This window comes from Odocoileus virginianus, chromosome 15, assembly GCF_023699985.2.
Source record: "Odocoileus virginianus isolate 20LAN1187 ecotype Illinois chromosome 15, Ovbor_1.2, whole genome shotgun sequence".
Taxonomy (NCBI): Eukaryota; Metazoa; Chordata; class Mammalia; order Artiodactyla; family Cervidae; genus Odocoileus; species Odocoileus virginianus.
Window position 1 is genome coordinate 35,055,084 of NC_069688.1, and position 11,556 is coordinate 35,066,639.

At 36.8% G+C, this 11,556-nt stretch overlaps 1 long non-coding RNA gene across 1 annotated transcript in view; it reads right to left on the minus strand.

Annotated features, from left to right (window-relative positions):
* Nucleotides 1-3,877, minus strand: part of LOC139038397 (uncharacterized) — a 41,602-nt gene extending 37,725 nt beyond the window's left edge. The window contains exon 1 of the long non-coding RNA XR_011491361.1: nucleotides 3,660-3,877. This is a non-coding gene — a long non-coding RNA (uncharacterized lncRNA). The remainder of the gene's footprint in view (nucleotides 1-3,659) is intronic.
* Between the last annotated feature and the right edge of the window lie 7,679 nt (nucleotides 3,878-11,556).

Sequence of the window (11,556 nt, forward strand, 5' to 3'; positions counted from 1 at the left end):
AGAAGCAGAGAATTCTTTTTCTTATTTTGTATTGTTTTGTTTTGTTTTCATTCACTGTTGTATTCCCAAGAACCTAGAACAGTATTTGGTACAGAGCAGGTTGCCCCCAAATATCTGCTTATCGAATGAATAAATGACTATAAATTAATACTTAATAAAACAGACATCCTGACATTTGTGTTGGTGGTGACACTTGCTGGGGGTATTAGAGGGGATAATAGAATAATTCATTGTGTCTAAAATTCCCTACACTTTTGAGTTTTGCATTACCAGAGCTAAGAGGGAACTGCTATTAGTATAATTCCAGGCACTGGATGTTCCTGACACTATAAGTTACTGCATAGGTCTGTGCAATGTTTCTGTGTAAATTTTGCTCTAGCTGGGAATCTGCGAATCCTTTCTTTCTTTCTTTTCTCCAACTATTTGTCAATAAAAAATAGCTTTCAGGTTATGTTCAAAAAGCATTCCCATTACTAAAAACAACAAAAAATTCTTTAAATTTATTTTATTGATGTGTAGTTGGTTTACAATGTTGCATTAATAATAAACAAATTTAAACACAAAGAAAATGATTCCATGATCACTATCTTAAAAAATAAAACCTACGCCTTCAGCAGCAGCCACCTGGAAGTCTGTTATCTAACAGTATTATGTTGCTTCATGCTGGGCTACATAAGAAGATAGAAATCTAATTGACACAAACTACTCTTCTCTCAAAAGTGCATAGCATTTTACTCTATCCAGTAAAAGCTCCGAATAACTTCCAAAAACCTTGAAATAATACATAAGCATTAATAAAAATTTCAGAATCATTCCTTTGACCTTAACCATCTTAGTCCTCAGATGGTGGCTTTAAGAGGAATGCAAGAACACCTGTAACACACTATACATTTCATCTGATGCTAGGAGTTATCTTCCTAAGGAAATATTAGGGGATGGAGCTTAAATTTGACTTTATTTAACTGAATGTTGAACGCTGTACTTTTTTTTTTCTGGTTGGTTTGAGGAGAAGATGCTTTAAAATGTACTGAATGTGTCCATGATTCTAACAGGATGGTAGGGCAGCTGTCTGTCTTGTATTTTAACCACTCCCATCCCACCCTGCCCCCACCCAGGAAAAAATAAAGTCTGACACTCATCATCAAAGTATTTTCCCCGTGATTACCTACAGGTTGAATCGTTACCCTCTGAAGCAGATGGTCAATTGCCAGTCTAATCGAAGGAATTGTTATCCTTCCTCTCATCCATTGAATATGCTTTTGATACTCCTGGTGCCAGAAAATTGCTACAGGTTCAAATAGTGCCCTGTGTATTATTGAGAAACTGCGTAATTGAGACTGTCAGACAGCCTCCTTTTCCCCATCCTTTTCCTTTGTGCAGGCAAATTGTTCTACTTTTACATAATTAACGTTCAAGAACACAGCATGAGGGAATACCATGATGGGGTCTTACAAGTCCATCAAAATTAAAATCATAACAATATGTAAGATAAAGAATTAGCAATAAATATAGAGTTCTCAGAGTTAAAAAAAAGGTATATTTTCATGAGTGGGCATACTCTAGTATGAACCCACATTCTATTATTAGCCAAAACAACAAACCAAAAACCAAAAGGTTAACTTGGATTTTTAGTTGAAACTGTTACAAAGGCGAACTGTCCACCATGCTTCTATCACAGAACTGCAATTTTGTGTTGAAACTTATCTTTGGGAAATGTGTACTTATTAAAAGTGGGAAATGCTTATAGATACAATGTTATTTATTGCTCATATTGAAACTTAAATAGTTTCAGATTCCATAGACAGATTGTGATGATGAGGAATGAGCCTACGTAAAAAAGTCTGAATTCCAGGTCAGCTATGCCACTGACTGGCTATGTCACCTTAGGCAAGTTTGAATTTTAATTCCTTCATCTTCCTACTTTATATGGTTAATTTAGGGATTAAATGTAAAGTAGATAATATATCTGGGAAATTATGGATGTTAATAACTTACGGATATCATCATTATTATTAAATTATGCAGATGGTATAATTATAACTAAAACATATTTAAGAGAATGAATTCACAGAGAAATAAATAAGCCACATCAAAGTATCAAAAGTACTTGTATTTATGTGATAGAGAAGGCTTTTTTCTAGTTTCACATATATTTCCGAACTTCATTTAATAACTTTAATTTCACTGTTAATGAAAACAGTTGTTTCTGTTTTCATACCAAAAAATCCTCCTATGCTTATCAATATGGTCTACCAGGAAAAGATAATCCTAATTATATACAGATTTATATAAAATATGGAAATGCTTTTACAAACATTTTATGTGTGAGAAATGTCCAATTTAACTTGCCAATATAATTGTCCCTTTAACACTCTGTAAATCTGCAAAAGAGAACTAGTTTCCACTTATCAATTAACATTTTATAAAAATTATTGGATGAAGAAATGTTTTGAAATTTTTATAAACTTTTCTTCTTTGAAATGAGAAGTTCTTTTTCACCAAGACTGAACAAATTTCTATTCTAAAAACCACAAGATCTGAATAGAAATTCTGGTAAACCATTCTTCTTATTCCTAGTTTCTGCCTCACATAATAGCAACTTAAACTTTTCCACAAATAGGAACTCTCTTTTTACTGAAACTTTATAGATTCACACACCTAAAAAAACTTCAGCCAGGGTTTAAGGTCATTTAATTTTTGTAAGTTCAGGAATCAAGAGTAATCATTTTTTGTGGAAAACTTTCCATAGTGTGTGTGTGTACATACATTCTTTTTTTTTTTTTTGTACATACATTCTTGAACACATATTGTCTCATAATGTAATGGTCCCAGCAAAACTTTCAGCATTGATTTCTTTTGGCTCTTTTTGGTCATTTTTCCTTCCTTATTTGTCCACCCCTTCTCTTTAATGTTTATTTTTCTTCATTTGTTTTTCCTCTGTATCAGATATTACAGAGGTCTTTGGGTTTGAAAGGAAAAAAAAAAAATTGAGAGAAATGATGGAAGGAAGAAAAAAAGCAGGAAACAGGAAAAGAAGAAAGAAATCTAGGACAAAAACTTTTCCTAGTTCTTTCTGTTCATAATTATCTCCGCCTTCAATGGCTGGCTAGCAAAAAGTCACAAACCTAGAAGAAAGATTCAGTGAAAATTTGCCAGGAAGTGAGGAAAACTGACTACTTTCTTTTATCCATACAGTAAAAAGACAAATAGGACTTGAAAACGTAAATCTCCTCAACTCCACTATGAATATGAGGTAGCTGTCTTCCTTGAAAAGGTACCTCCCCCTGGAAACATCATTCCTCTCGCTGTGGCTTTCAGCACATGATGAAGTTTGTTTGGCCAATTGTTCAACCTTTACATCACTTTGAGCCACCACGTAAGCATTCTTCCCCCCTTTCCCCCAGAAGGTGGCAGGTCGCTTATTAAGCACATAGAAGGGAGTGTATTTTTCCTTCATCACTCTATTTATCTTTCCTTGAGAGAGAAATCTAAATGTCCCTAGTCACCTTGAGTCTTCCACGAAATGGAAAGAGCTTTGCAAAATGTCCTGCTCAGAACCCTCTGATTTCATTCACAACATGATCCGAGAGCTCAGACTAGTACTTTATCTGTCATGAATCCCACGGCAGCACGTAGCAGCCATTACGGGGGTTACTTACCAGCTTCCACACCGATGACTATACAGAAAGGAGTAGAAAGGAAAGTTGGCAGGGTCCATGACAAACGACGACTGTGACTGGGAATGGAGACCCAGCTCCTCTGACTGCTGGGGAGTCATCTCCCCCGTGTCAACACATAGCCCACGGGGCAGAGGTAATTTTCCCATTTTATGATCTACTGTACTTGGCATCTGTTCTGGCACTGGAGACCGTGTCTATTTTGGGGATCAGTTGTATATTCCCAGATTGCCATTTTCCTCTGCTTTGCGCTGTTAAATATTCTACAGTATATTATCACTTCATTTGACTTCAGTTCTTTCCTCTGACAGTGGTGTGGGGCAGTCTGGACCCAGAGTCACTTCCTCTCTCAAACTCAATCTGTCTAAATGTCAAAAAGAAAAAAAAAAAAGGTAGAACTCTTTACAGTCTGGCATTTCAGAGGAAATATTTGATAGGTGTTGCGTTTTGGAAGCTCTGTTTGCTGGAGGTGGGGGGCGGGGAGGGGAGACTTGTGGTTGAAAATACTGTTACTTTCATAGTTAGCTTTTTCAGAAATGTGATATTCTGTTCTAAAAGCCCCAGTCCCAAAAGCAGAGGCTATGTTAACACAAAGATTTTTGTTTGTTTAAGATGGTCCTTCTCCCAGTTTGTACTCACAGATTTGAGCTATCTGGTGACAGATTTGGGCAGATGACTTCGTCCACAATTTGATAACACTCGCAAAGCTGAGGAGTGTTTCATGATTTCTTTCTTCTCTCCCCATTCCCCTCCTGGATTCTCTCCCCGCCTTCCTAAACCCCCTCACCTACCCCCCGCCCCCTCAACACACACACCTTTTTACTTTGTGTTTCCATGCTGAAAGTGTCAAACTCAGTGACATGAAAGGACAAATCCCAGAAAAGACTTTATGGAAGGTTTTGCTCCTTGCCTTTGGGGACATACGTTGGCGTTAGATATTGTTAGGCTGTTTTGGATCTTCCTAATTAAAGGCTATCAGAAATAAAATTAGAGGTGACTTCTCTAGGTCAGCAGAATTCAGTCATCACGTATTACTCTGTGGTGAAGTAGCTAGGATTAAGGAAATGTTTAACTAAAAGGACTTCTATTGAGTAACTTTCAAGAGTGCTCCTGTGCTTAGAAGCATCAATGGATCGACTAATAATGCTGAATAAATGGAGCCGCATGGAAACAGGACATACCTGCTGCACCACAGATTTCTTAACATTTAGAAGTTGGGGCAGCTTTAGTTTCAGTAAAAAGCAGGAAAAAAAAAAAGAAAGAAAGGAAGCATTAGTATAGTCTGAAAGCAAGAATAATGTGAAGGAGAGAAAAGGGGAATGGAAATAATTTTGGTGGAGAGCCCACAACAGTATCAGGCACCAAGCTAAGTGTAGACGGTAACTCATTTAACTGTCAGGCCATTACTGGGAGATGTTTCTCTCTCCACTTTCAAAATGGAGAAACTGAGGCTCAGCCAAAAACAACTAATTGCCTAAGATTGCAACATTCATAAATAGCAGAGATAGAATTTTTTTCCCCTCTTTGTTACTAAGTTTATATACTTCCTATAAGTCTAAACTAAGATCTCAAATCTGTGTTGACCAGGCTTTTTTTCCCCCCCTCCTTTTCTTTTTCTTTCTTCAGAGATTTGTCTGCTTCCTAAGACTTGAAGCACATTGTCAACCTTCAAAATCATTGCCCACTCATCTGACTAGTATGCATGCAAGGCAAAAGGAAAATTTACTCTGAATTAGAGGAATCATCACTGATTTCATTTCTTTAGCTAACAAGGACAAAGGTATATTGGTAAGGGCGGGGGGGGGGGGGAAGAAATAGTCTAATAAATATTTTCAATTCACTTTTAATTTGAAAAAATATTGTGAAATATTTGTAAACTTTAAGCTATTTTGCATGGAAGGATGTTATAATTACTATAGTCACTGTCCCAGACATTGAAGAAGAAAGAAGCTACATGAAAATATCAACCAAAATGTATTAGGTTTCAGGTGATTACAACCCTAGCTTTGAAAATAGCTACAACTGTTTTTTTCTGTATTTTTAATAACTTGTTGCCATGAAAATATTCAAGATCACCTGAGTTCAATTTATGACAAAAGAGAAGCCTGATTTTTTAATGTCATTCAAATATGTTTTTAAATCAATGAAATTTCCAAGACAGAATTTCCTATTTTTCAAGTTTGGCAGAGTTTTGGTAAGGAATTCAGGATCTCTTCCCACCCTTCCAAAGTGGGGTTATTTTCCAGAAGAACTGCCAATACTTCAGTTTATCTTCTTGGAAGAAACAAAGTGGTCTGGTTCCCCTGCTGCCTTACGAGTTATTCCTTAACTCGACAGGAATAAGCCTGTTCCCTTATACTCACATAGCAGAGGTTGGATATTTGAGCCTGATTTTTGGCTCTTTCATCTGAACTCTTCCTCCATTGGCAAGCCTGTGTTCTGGATGCTTCCTCTTTTATCAGAGACACTTTCTGTCTTACATGTTCATGGGTCCATATCGCAGCTTAGCAGTGGTAGAGGCAGACAGTCATGGGGAGATCTGACCATCATATTCCTCACACTCTGTGACCGGAAGAAAATTAAAAAAAAAAAAAAAGCTCCAATAACAGAGACATTTAGTCCAGTCTGCCTACAACATGAAGGTGAAGCCAAGAGCAATTTACCCCATGTTACTCCTTCCTTTCACTTTCATTAAATGTAATCTTTTTGAATATTCTTCAGTGGTGACAGTGACATCTAATGCCACCCCTAACTTTCTTTTTTTTTTTTTAATTAAAAGGAAAAAAATGCCTGAAGGAACAAAAAGCTGTAGGGCTTCTGACAAAATATTTTAAAAGGTAAATGATAGCTACAGACTCCAATCACTATCATATAATTAGACTGTTCAAACAGAAAAAATATGACTCCAGAATGTTGCATTCTTCCTGACAACGTGACATGACATGTTTTGGATCATATTGGGAGCAGGCTTGGGTTATAGTCATGGAAACTTATTATATACACACATAGACACACATACATAAATACCACATATGTTTGTGCATATTTGGTGTATATAATGTATGACTGTTAAGTGGACTCTATTTAGGAAGAGAATAGTAAGTTTATTTAGGGAATGTAAGTACTCAGTTAAGTGGGGATTTTTTCTAAAGCTACTAGTAGGAACCATAAAGTTGTTTTATCAAACCATCAACAAACAAAGAGGCTACCTTCTTTATCTCTATATAACTTGGACAAAAAGTAGTAGAGAATTCTCAGTTTCTGTTGTATCTTTGAAGTTTATGAACACATCAAGGAGGCAAGGACACCCCAACATTTCAATTTAAAACCTTTATATTTTTAATATGCATGTTGAAGTAAGAAGACTGTATGAAGAGAGATTTATATTCCTGGTATAAGTCTGATTCATATCGTTCCAGTGGTATTTTTGTTTTATTTCCATCGATCACTAAGATTTCTCTAGAAAAGCCACACTGTGTTTACTAAATAGCCTCTAGCAAAGAGGACAAGGAAAGGGCCATAGTTTTCTATCAGATTCATAGAAAAGAGTTCCTTTCAGGGAAGAAAGAACCTTGAAGTGTGTGCCAAGAATGTGAAATTCCTGGTGTATCTAGAGTTCAAGTGTCTTCTTAGTGATTCTTACATAGGAAAGAATTTGAAGTAGAGAGAAAGATTTTTTTTTAACAGTATATATTCCAAAGGAACTAGATTGGGAAACTGGACAACCTCAATGATCCATGAAAAACTTCTACGTAGGGATTGACACTGACCTCAGCTGTTCCTGAAACCTGGATTAAACCATCTATATTGGAAACCTAGTTGAGTTTCATTCACTTCCTTTATTTACCAGTATCTACCGGCTGCCATAAATTGTGCTGTGTGCTAGAGTTATGGGAACAGGGTCCCTGCTCTCGAAGTTCATACGCTAGTGGCAGAGAAAGCAATTAAACACACCACCATTAGAAGCGATCAGTAGTATGAAAACACTAGGTCGAGTGGGGTTTGAAGGGAATGATTGAAGAACACTTTATTTTTTCAAACTTCTAACTTTTTATTTTGTATAAAGGTATAGCTGATTAACAATGTTGTGCTGAACAGTTAACAGTGAACAGACTTAGTCATACATATGCATGTATCCATTTTCCTTCAAACCCTCCTCCCATCCAGGCTGGCATATAGCGTTGTGTAGAGTTCCATGTGCTATACAACAGATCATTTTTGGTTATCCATTTTTAATATAACAGTGTATACATGACCTTCCCAAACTCTCTAGATATCCCTTCCCCTTGGTAACCATAGATTCCTTTTCTAAGTCTGTGAGTCTCTTTCTGCTTTGTAAAATAAGTTTATTTGTATCATTTATTTTTTAAGATTTCACATATAAGGGTTGTCATATGCTATTTCTCCTCCTATGTCTGACTTACTTCACTCAGTATGATACTCTCTGGGTCCATCCATGTTGCTGCAAATGACAGTATTTCATTCTTTTTAATGGCTGAGTAATATTCCATTGTATATTGTACCACATCTTCTTTATCCAGTCCTCTGTCAACGGACGTTTAGATTTTTTCTATGTCTTGGCTATTGTAAACAGTGCTGCAGTGAACAGTGGAGTGCATTTTTCCTTTTGGATCTTGTTTTTCTCTGCATATATGCCCAGCAGTGGGATTAGTGGGTCATATGGCAGGTCTATTTTTGTTTTTGTAAGGCACCTCCATACTCCTCTCCATGGTGGGAATAATTTACATTCCCACCAGCAGTGCAGAAGAAGAAGACTTTCTGAATAGCATGACTGCACCACTGAATGCTGTATGATGAACACAGAAGGGGAGGATGTCCCAAACCTAACCAGGAAGAAAAACCAGAAAACCTCGAGCCATTTGCTGCTGCTGCTGAGTCGCTCAGTCACGCTGACTCTTTGTGACCCTAAGGACTGTAGCTGGGCAGGCTCCTCTGCCCATGGAATTTTCCAGGCAAGAATGCTGGAGTGGGTTGCCATTTCCTTCTCCAGGGGATCTTCCCAGCCCAGAGATTCAACCACATCTTGTACATCCTTTACTGCTGTGTCACCTGGGAAGTCCATTCAAGGCATTTATTAGCCAAATACATTAGATCCTAAACAGTAGACAGGAATTAAATCTATTCCTTGCACACGCCAGTATTTGGAATTTATCCTCAGAGCTTGGAGAGTCTACTGAAGGATTTTTATTTATTTTTAAGATTTTTTTGTTTTGTTTTGAAGTGGGCCATTTTTAAAGTCTTTATTGAATTTGTTATGATATTGTTTCTGTTTTGTTTTTTGGCCACGAGACATGGCGGTTCTTAGCTCCCTGACAAGGGATTGAAGCCATAACCCCTGCATTGGAAGGTGAAGCCTTAAGCACTGGACCACCAGGGAAGTCCCTACTGAAGGGTTTTAAATAAGAGAGTGGCATGGTCAGACCCCTTTTCTTCCTTCTACGATTGGAGACAGGTTGCTATGAGACTTGGGGATAATTTTGTACAATGGCACTAGTTCATCATATCCATTGTTCAAAGGACAACACGTGTGTGTGTGACCCCCACATGGTTTTTGTATTGTGATCATTGATGATCAGGCTGGGGAAAAAAAAATTCTGTTTAGGAATTACTCATGGGTGGCTGTGGAGGAATCACATGTGCTCTACACTCTTTCAGCTTAGATTACCCTGCAACCTCATTGATCATTTTTCTCTGACTTTTTTTTGGCAACAAAGACCAGTTCCGTTTCCTTTGAGTCTTGCATGATTCAGGACAAATACCTCATCTCTCATGATACCTCAGTAAAGCCAAAAGTTTAAATGATTTTTCAGGAAAAATAAACTTTTCATGTAAACGTCTTTTCTAATTAAATTTATCATTTCATTAACAGAGTGAGCATAATGATTCATCTTTATCTACTTCTTTTCCTGTTTGGGGAAGCAAAGGTGGGACACATTTTACTTAAAAAGGCTTCAGGCTAAGGCGGCTCCGCTACTGGCAGTCAGCCTGCTATTCTTTTAATAGGACACATTCACTTTTCTTTCCTTATCACTACTGGTCTAAGCAAGCATTAATTACTAATATAAATTCATATTTAAAATTTTTTTCAAGCATACTTTTCATAAATCTGTGCAGTGGACTGCAGTGGTTCTTAGACTGTAACCCACTATATGATCATTTGTCAAAATAGACCAATGTTCTTTTAATTCACTAGAAAACTCAGCATCAGTTTAAATCTGTAAATGAATCCATGAGGTTGGAATACAGCACTGACCTTTCAAAGTGCCCCCTTTTTAAGAATATCACTTCTTTACTTGTGTTTATTTTCTATCCCAGAAAATATGTTTTCTTTGTTTTTTAAGAAAACCCCATAAATACTATGCTGATCAAGTCAGAACTCTCTGAAAGTATATTTAAGAAAGTAATTGGGAAAACGTGATTATGTTTAAAAGTAGAAAAGTACCTTCTAAAAGTCAGATATTCTCAGTAATCATACTTTTTAATCACTTTTACAAACCATCCTCATTTGCATTGGAATACTAAACATTGGTCTCTTATTTACTTCATGTGCCAAACATGATTTTTTTTTTTCTGAATCCTGTTGGTTTTTCCCTTTTATTTCTCTGGTATATTTTTCACAACCCCATCCTGTTCCAGGCTGCGTTTACATCCCTCTTGACGGCCTCTTCCCCTTTTTAACTAGATAATGTCATTATCCAGTTGGTAAAAATAGTTAGAATTTATCAGACCCCATGCTAAGAACTGGGCACATTTTATTTCCTTTAATCCTCACAGTGACCGTGTAAGATGGGTGATAATCTCTTTTTTTTCTTTTACAAAGAAAATGAAGTTCCGAAAAGCTTAATAATTTGCCTATGGTCATAAAAACAGACAAGTTCACCTGCATCCAAAGCTGATGTGTACTCTACTCCATCACTTAGTCTCCCAAAGCTTGATCACTTACACCATGACATGCTCATGATCAAGAAATCATTAATTTGCCATATTGAATCTAAACTCCTATGTTTGATTTTGAAAAATCTTTCTTAATTTGCTTCAGTTGAACTCAGTAAATAGTAATTGAGGGCAGACAGTGTACCAGACACTATTTAAGGACCAGGAAGGTGTTGCTAGTGGTAAAGAACCTTCCTGCCGATGCAGGGGATGTAAGAGACACAGGTTCGATCCCTGGGTTGGGAAGATCCTCCAGAGGAGAGCATGGCAACCCACTCCAGGATTCTTGCCTGGAGAATCCCATGGCCAGAGGAGCCTGGCGGGCTGCAGCCCATAGGGTCGCGCAGAGTCGGACATGACCGAAACAACTTCGCATGCATGCACGCAAGGATGAAAAGAAGGATGCTGTGTTTAGTCTTCACGTGCAGATTCATTGACCATCACTCCTTGACCTCTTCACCTCTAATCAAATCAAATATTAGAATTAAATATTAAAAGAATCCTATTCTTCACACCGGCCAATTGAATACACATAGTAGGATTTCTCAGACTTTGCTCTTTAAGATATTTACATGTGCTTTAGATAGGAAAAAAGAAGAAAGTAATTTTGGGTACATTTGGCAAATGCTATCAAATATTAACTGCCTGTTGGTTACTAACAACGATAATTAGCCTACAAAAGTCTCTGGAAAATATGGAAGTAAAGAATTCCTACATTTGTTTAAGCCAGTCTTTTCCATACTTTTTGTGCTCACAGAACAGATTTTTCAATTCTTAAATTTCATTGTATTTAGAGTAGAAAATTCTTATGGTGCTTTCTCTCATTCTTCTTAAAATTTAATCTTTTGAGTAAATAATCCATATGTTTCAAAAATCATAACAATGCAAAAACATTACATTTAGATTTTTCTTTTCCATCCTATTC